Source organism: Carettochelys insculpta, chromosome 1 (genome assembly GCF_033958435.1).
Source record: "Carettochelys insculpta isolate YL-2023 chromosome 1, ASM3395843v1, whole genome shotgun sequence".
NCBI classification, from domain to species: domain Eukaryota; kingdom Metazoa; phylum Chordata; order Testudines; family Carettochelyidae; genus Carettochelys; species Carettochelys insculpta.
In genome coordinates this window covers 378,377,026-378,384,935 of record NC_134137.1, presented here as the reverse complement: position 1 = coordinate 378,384,935, position 7,910 = coordinate 378,377,026, and the positions used below count along the sequence as shown (strand labels likewise).

The following is a 7,910-nucleotide window of genomic DNA, read 5'->3' as shown; positions in this document are numbered from 1 at the left end:
GGGAGCTCGAAAGAGGAGGGTGAGAAACTGTTCTCAGTGGTGTCAGACAACAGAACAAGGAGCAATGGTCTGAAGTTACAGAGGGAGAGGTGTAGGTTGGAAATTCGGCAAAGCTACTTCCCCAGGAGGAAGGTGAAGCACTGGAATGTGTTGCCTAGAGAGGTGGTGGATTCTCCATCCCTCGAGGTTTTGAAGTCCCGGCTTGACAAGGTCCTGGCTGGGATGACTTAGTGGGGGTTGATCCTGCTTGAAGCAGGGGGCTGGACTAGATGACCTCCTGAGATCCCTTCCAGCCCTGTGGTTCTATGACTCACCAAGGCCGTGTCTACACGAGCCGCAAACTTCGAAATGGCCATGCAAATGGCCATTTCGAAGTTTACTAATGAAGCACTGAAATGCACATTCAGCATTTCATTAGCATGCAGGCGGCCGCGGCACTTCGAAATTGACGCGCCTCACCGCTGCACATCTCATCCCCACGGGGCTCCTTTTCGAAAGGACCCCGCCGACTTTGAAGTCCCCTTATTCCCATCAGCTCATGGGATGAGCCCGTGGGGATGAGATGTGCAGCGGTGAGGCGCGTCAATTTCGAAGTGCCGTGGCTGCCCGCATGCTAATGAAGCACTGAAAATGCATTTCAGCACTTCATTAGTAAACTTTTGGGGCTCATGTAGACGTAGCCCAAGACATCTGCTGGCTGAGAGGCTCCCTGGAACAGCCGGTTGTGCCCAGGCTGAGCGGCTGCTGGCACTGCCACGGTGCCCGGGGACAGGGCAGGTGATGCTGGGATTCAGGTACAGCCGGAGGGAAGAAGAGTAAGTAGCCCAGGGACAGCTGCCCGCATTCAATCACCATGCTGTGGCCAGACCCCCCACAGCCACTGGTGTGACTCTGTCGCAGTTTGGACCCAGGGCTGGGCCCCGATGTTCTTGGGTTGGCTTGAGTCCTCCTGTCCCCAACCACCACCAGCATCCAGTGCGACAGCAGCCTCCCCACCTAAGACCAGTGTTGGATCCTAGGACAGTACTGTCCCCATTGATAGGCCCCGCCTGAGAGAGAGAGCCTTAGACTGCTTGGTGTCCCTCTGCGCCTGAGGGCTGGGCTCCTCGTCTGTTCGCTCCTCTATCTCCCCTAAGCAGTCGGTAGGGGAGTGTCACTGGCTCCGTCTCATGAGACGAAAACCAGGGGTCTCCATGTGACAGCACGAACACAAGGAGGTAGTTCTGCACAAAGCACACAGTTAACCTGTGGAACTCCCTGCCCCAGGATGTTGTGAAGGCCAAGGCACTAACCGGGCTCAGAACAGAGCTGGATTCATAAATTCCATCGATGGCTGTTAGCCAGGCTGGGCAGAAGGGTGGCTCTCGGTTCTGTTTGTAAGCAGTGGGGCATGGGCGGAGGGGGGGGATCACTCAATGATTCCCTGGTCTGTTTGTTCCCTCTGCACACCCGGCGCTGGCCGCTGGCCGAAGACAGAACCCTGGGTGAGGGACCTTGGCGCTGACCCAGCATAGCTGTTGCTCTGGAGACCGTCAACTCCCCTGCCGCAGACGGCCCTTCTGGCGCATGTACCACGCGGGGACTGACGCCCTTCTGCCAGCTGGAGTCAGCCACAACCAGGGTCAGATTCAGTGGGGCTTACCCCTGGCAAAGATCGACGGCTCCAGCGCCCACCCAGCCGCTGGCGTCGCTTCCCTCTCGCACGCCCCAAGTCTGTGGGTTACGACAGAGCAGTCACTGGAAGGGACGGGGACCCAGCGCTGCTTTGGGAAACACCACGGCCACCTCAGACGCATGTGATTGTAAACCGACCCCGCCCCACAGCACACTGGGCCCTGTCCTGGGCCTCAGCTTCCCCCCCGGCAGTGGATGAATGTCCCAGTCACACAGCGCTCCCCTGTCCTCCGCCGCACCCCGCGGGCCGGCTGCCGTCAGCAAAGCCCCGAGGTCGAAGGGCCTTTGTGCGGGTTCGTCTCCACCCACAGCAAGTGCCTGGAGCCCAACTCCCCTACTGCCCCCAGTCGCTCTGCCACCAGCGGTCGCTTCTCCTCGGCCACCTGCCTCTCTCTGCTGGGCCACGTCCTCAGCTTCCACCACTTACCCCAGCGCTGCCTGGGCAGCCGGAAACCTCTCTGCTGAGGGGCTCTCTACCAGCGCCCCAGCCTAGGCGCCTGGCGCTGCAGGTCTAAGCAACACGCCTAGGTGAGGGTCACTGTCCCACGCAGGGGCATCAGAACCACTTACACGGGGAACAAAGGGTCTCTTGAGTCTTAGCTGAGGTGGCCTTGGCCTTTCGCTCAAGCTACAGCAGCTCCTTCACTGAGCTCTAGACAACCCAGGTTCAAGCCTACCCCCTGGCAGTTATACCTGCGAAGCTCCTTGTCAGTCATTCCAGCCTCAGGCTGTGCTCACACTGCAGAGATGTCTGCAAATCTGACTTCAAGTTATGGCCGCAATGTAGCTGTAGCCTCTGTGACCAATTAACGAACCCCCCTCAACTGAATTGGCTCTTCCTGAGCAACCTGCTCCTGTGGGGCTGTGGTTTCCTGGTGCCCTTAACTCAAAATCAGAGAAGCGCTTTGCACACCCTATCTTGAGTTAATCTCAAACTAGGCTGGTTTGGGATCTGGCACTGGCTACACAGCACCACATTCAGAAACACTGCACTATTTCGAGGCGTCCCTTCCTCCTCCTGCACCGATACAGCTGTTTCAAAATACCAGGAGCCTTTCACAGACATGGAGTTGTTATTTCAGGTTATCTCAGTACCCTGAATTAGTTCCACAGTGTAACCACAGCTATGGTGTCTAGCACTCCCTACCCCTGCCCCACAAAAACCCTGGTCCCCCCCAAGCACTGGCAGCCAGACCCACAGGGAGTCCTGCCCCACAAAACCCTGGTTCCCACTGGGCACTGGCAGCCAGGGAGTGACCATCAGTGCAGCGGGACCTCCTTAACCAGGGTGGGTGGGCAAAGCCCAGGTCTGCCGCTCACAGCCAGGAGCCCAACCTGCACTCCAACTCAACGGCTGTATTAATGCTCATGAGAAAACCACCCAATACGGGTAAGGGCCGAGCGTCTGTGCCCTCGGTATGGTGCTCACCGGAGCCACGCATGCAAGGTTTGGTGTCACATGTGTAAAGTGACCTGTAACCCAGCAGCAGCCAAACACGCCCCTTGAGCAGCACAGCTCTGTCCACAGGACGCCATGGCTGAGGAGAGCAGTTCAGGTACATATGGGCCTGGCCCACATGTGCTGCAGTGGGGGGCGGGAGGGGCGCAGCATCCCAGCAGGGTTTCCATTACACACAGGGTGTCCAGTTTGGCCCCACGGCTGTCACCACCCCCACTGTTGTACTGGAAGGCTGCTGGGTGCGGGGAAGGCAAAATGCCACATTTTCTGGCAATCCCGCCATCCATCACTGCTTTCTCCAACGCACGTGGACTACTGCACCCACTCACGCACAGAGCACACGCCGTCCCGTGGCCCCGACTTCCCTGATCAGGTGCGTTACGTGGGGGAGGGGGTCGAACCAGGCTCCTGCCGATGAGGATCAGTGCTCCGATGGTGACAAGACCCGGGGTCCCCCTGCAGCACACCCTAGATGAAGAGCAGCTTCCGTCTCGTGCAGACCCATGGTAATTAGTCGTCATGAGTTTGTGCACATGCGGAATCGGGGGCGCCGGTTGCTGGGTGTTGTGCGAATGCTGCCGCCCTTCCAGAACAGGAGCTCCTGGCTGAGTCCCAAGGCTGTGGAAACGTCCAGGTTTCTTTGAATGAGCCCATGTCGCAGGTCTTACTGTACTTGGATCTGGCTTTCACCAGCCATTGCAGCCATTGCTGGGGGTGCTCATCTTTCCTGCCTTATCCAGCCACACTGCATTCATTCAACAGGGCAACCCATCAAGTGAAAGGAGACCCATCCAGTCTGGTATAAAGACATTGGCTTTACCTTACTTAGGCTACGTCTACACTAGGGGGAAACTTCTAAATGGCCATGTTAAGGGTGAAATTGGTGAATACTAATGAGGCATTGACATGAATATTCAGTGCCTCATTAGCATGCCACCAGCCTCAGCACTTCGAAAGTGCCACATTTCGCTCACGCACAGCTTGTCTACACAGGATCCCTTTCAAAAGGACCCTGCACTTGTCAAAATCCCCTTATTCCTCTCACTTTCAAAGTGCCACGGCTGGCAGCATGCGAATGAGGTGCTGAATATTCATTTCAGCACCTCATTGGTATCCTCTGATTTCGCCATTAGCATGGCCATTTCGAAGATTTTCCCCTAGTGTAGACGTAGCCTTATAGCCCTAAAAAGTGTCTGGCTGCGTCTACACTGGAGAGTTCTGTCAACAGAAGGCCCCTTCCGTCGACAGGGATCGGCCACACGCGTACAGCCTTCTGTCGCCAGAGTCTTGACAGAACTCTGCTTTGCCTCGACAGAGTTAGCCCTCAAAACTTTGAGGCATAACTCTCGGTTGACAGAAGTACAGCGTAGAGCAGTGGCTCACAAGCTCTTCAGGGTCATGCCCCCCCTTTTGATTTTTGAGAAACCCTCAGGCCCCCCCACCTCTTCTTTACCCTCATCCAACCCCCTTTTTAGCAAAAAATTGAATTTGTCATTTCAAATAAACACAAAAACTTGGTCTAAAAATGTTCTTTAAAACTAAAAACAAGCACAAATTGTTTTTCTTGGCCCCTTGTAGGTGCCTGGTGCAGCCCCAGCGGGCCAGCTGCATAAGCCCCATGCCAGCTGCCAGAGCTGATCACAACTGCTGGCTGCCTGCCTGCGACCTGCGCTAACCCCCCACTCACCAGCTGCCTGGACCAGCCACCTGCTCACCTGCCAGGACCAGGTACCCACCCACCAACCACCTGCCCCAGCCACGGGCCAGCTGCCCATCCAAGCCCCAAGCTTCCAGAGACCGCTGTCTGCCTGCCATCCTGAGCCCAATGCTTCCGGAGCCAGCCAGCCAAGCCCCACATTGCTGGGGCCAGCCACCTGCCTGCCAGCTGGAGCCGCTGCCAGGGCCAGCTGCCCAAGCCTCATGATTCCCACAAGCCAGCTGCCCGCCCAAGCCCCTCCCATCCCACAAAGCCAGGCACCACCAGCCTCCCACGCATACACCATCCCCATCCCGCTCACCTGAGCCAGGCACCCCCGGCCTCCCATCTAACCTCATCTTCCTCCTCCTCCCCAGCCCCAGCCCACACACACACCCCTTTGCAGGAGGCAGCGAGCTCCACAGGGGTCTTTGCCGGCTGCTGGCTTTTAATAGCAGCTGCGCCGGGTCACCCATGTACAATCACACGGGCTGAGACCAGGAAGCAAAGGCTGGATCTTTCTTCAAGTGGAGGGAATGATGAGGGGGGGCTGGGACACCTCACGCCCCCCTGGAATTTCTTCATGCTCCCCCACAGAGACACCTAAACAGCCTCCTCAAGGATTGAGCTCACAACCCTGAGTTTAGCAGGCTAATAGGCAAAGCACTGAGCTACCCCTGCTCCCATTAGGAGTTGTGGTTAGCAGCTGGTTCCATAGCGTAGTGGTTATCACGTCTGCTTTACACACAGAAGGTCCTGGGTTCAAGCCCCAGTGGAACCAGCCTGGGCAGCTGTAACTCAAGGCAGATTTCACTTCCCAGCAGTAGAAAAGCTGCCAGTGGTCAAGTATGAAGTAGTGGGATCCTTAACCACATTCTCCACACCCCACTGCCTTGTGGGTTATCCTGGGAAGGAGCAAGGCTAAGGGAGTAAACCCTGACAGAAAATCTGGAGTGGAGTCCAAAGGTGGTTCAGTGTCAACTTCTGGTACTGTCATGGCAACTCCTGCAGCTGAGCTGGTACCAGACGTGGAGGTGATCCTCTCCTTTGCACTATATCAGTAAAGCTGTGAGGGGGACACTGGTGTCTGGGCAGCCCAGAGTCTCCATAATAAGTGCCCAGGCTCATGCCCGGAGAGGTACTTGGGCAGCGCTGAACAGCGTTGCATCAACAAGGGAGGCAACAGTTACCGGTTATAAGCTCTTGCTCAATTGGCGTAGAGAACAAGCACCAGGGGTCCCCTTCGACGGTGGGAGAGATCCTCCAGACACCCACCACATCTGCAAGAGATGCAGCAAGGACTGTCACTCTTGTGTGGGTCTTCACAGTCACAGTAGATGCTGTAAATGAAGTCCTCAATTGAAACTATAAAGGGCGCGATCCATAGTCTATGCAGACTGAAGGATGCCTACTGCTCCCCCACAGGGGCATGCCCCCCAGTTTGTGCGCCTATGGTGTAGACACTGCTGTTGGCACAGAGCGCTTCCAGTTGCCAGGCAGCCCTGTTTGCAGAGCTGCCACCCTGCTTTCTTGATTACAATTTTTCTGATTAGTCAACCTTGATTACTATTTTTGTTCTCTGTGCCTTAAATATTGAGTCTGTTCTGATCTGAAGAAGTGGGTCTGTCCCACGAAAGCTCATCACCTAATCAAGTATTTTGTTAGTCTTTAAAGCGCTACCAGACTGCTTTTTTGTTTTGTCATGAGAGCAGCGCAGCCTGGCAGTTCTCTGTTGACAGAGCAAGTTGTGTGTGGCCCTGTCTACACTAGCCCAAAACTTCGAAATGGCCTTTCCGAAGTTTACTGATGAAGTGCTGAAATACATATGCAGTGCCTCATTAGCACACTGGCAGCCGCGGCACTTCGAAACTGCCGGGCCTCGTGTAGATGGGGCTCCTTTTCCAAAGGACGCCGGCAACTTCGAAATCCCCTTATTCCTAACAGCAGGCGAAAAGGAGCCCCGTCTGGACAAGCTATGCAGGAGCGAGCCACGTCAATTTCGAAGTGCCTCCGCTGGTGGCGTGCTAATGAGGCGCTGAATACATATTTCAGCGCTTCATCAGTAAACTTCGGAAAGGCCATTTGCATGGCCATTTCGAAGTTTTGGGCTAGTGTAGACACGGCCCGTGCGTAGCAGCAATCTGTCGACAGAGGTCCCATCGAGATTCCTCTGCCGACAGTTACGTCTATCGAGGGATGCTTCAAGTGTAGACATTGCCTCAATGTAAAAGGCCGTAATACAGAAATATAGGGCAAGAAGCTTACTACAAAGTTAGAGGACAATGAAGGTTACAGGTGGAGAGCGACAAGGAAGAAGCTGAAGACGATCGACACTCACATGACAATAATTAATACAGAGCCGTATCTACATCAGCCCTCGCTTCCCCTCAACACGTCTCCCCTGGCCCCGCACGCCACTTGCTGGCAGGGGAGAGCTCAGTCCTGCTCACACAGCCAGCGGGAGTTGGTTTGGGGGACAAGGGTTCCTCCCCCTAGCCGGGCACCCCGGGGACGCAGCGCTGCAGAGAACGTGCAGGGAGACCAGGCAGGAGGTGACACAGCCCTGCCTCTCGCGCCTCCAACCCTGCAGGGCCCTGCAGCGTGTGCGTGCCGGGGCAGCTGGGAGAGTCTCAGGGGACTTTGGGGAGGGGCGTGCGCAGGCGGAGGGTGGCTGGGTGATGCCTCCCTGCGTCCCGCTCCCGTCCTGGGTTCCTGCCAGTTCTCCATCCACTGGCTCAGGAGACTGAAACTCAGGGAAATGGAACCGAAAGGGCCTGGCGGGGGCGGGGACAAAGAGACAAAAGAGGATGAAAGCAGCGGGCAAGGGGCCGTGACACTCTACGTGCCACCAAGGAGCCCTTCAGCTGGGCTGTTAACCCTCGCAAGCCCGGGTCCCAGGCACTGACAGCCCAGGAAAGAGCAACAGCAGCGTCGCGTCATCCCCTGTATATGCGCAGCCTCAGGGCACAGGCTCTTCCCCTCTCCCCAGGCTTCCCTCGCATTTTTTTCCACCCGTGGGTGGGATAAATTTGCCGTGTACCGAGGCGTGTGCGGAAGTGCACCACCAGGAGAGACGCTGCT

General features: G+C 56.4%; 1 non-coding gene across 1 annotated transcript; it reads left to right on the top strand.

Moving 5' to 3' along the window:
* The first annotated feature begins 5,537 nt into the window (after positions 1-5,537).
* Positions 5,538-5,610, top strand: TRNAV-UAC (transfer RNA valine (anticodon UAC)). The gene has a single exon. It is a non-coding gene; the product is annotated as a tRNA-Val (tRNA).
* Positions 5,611-7,910: the final 2,300 nt, after the last annotated feature.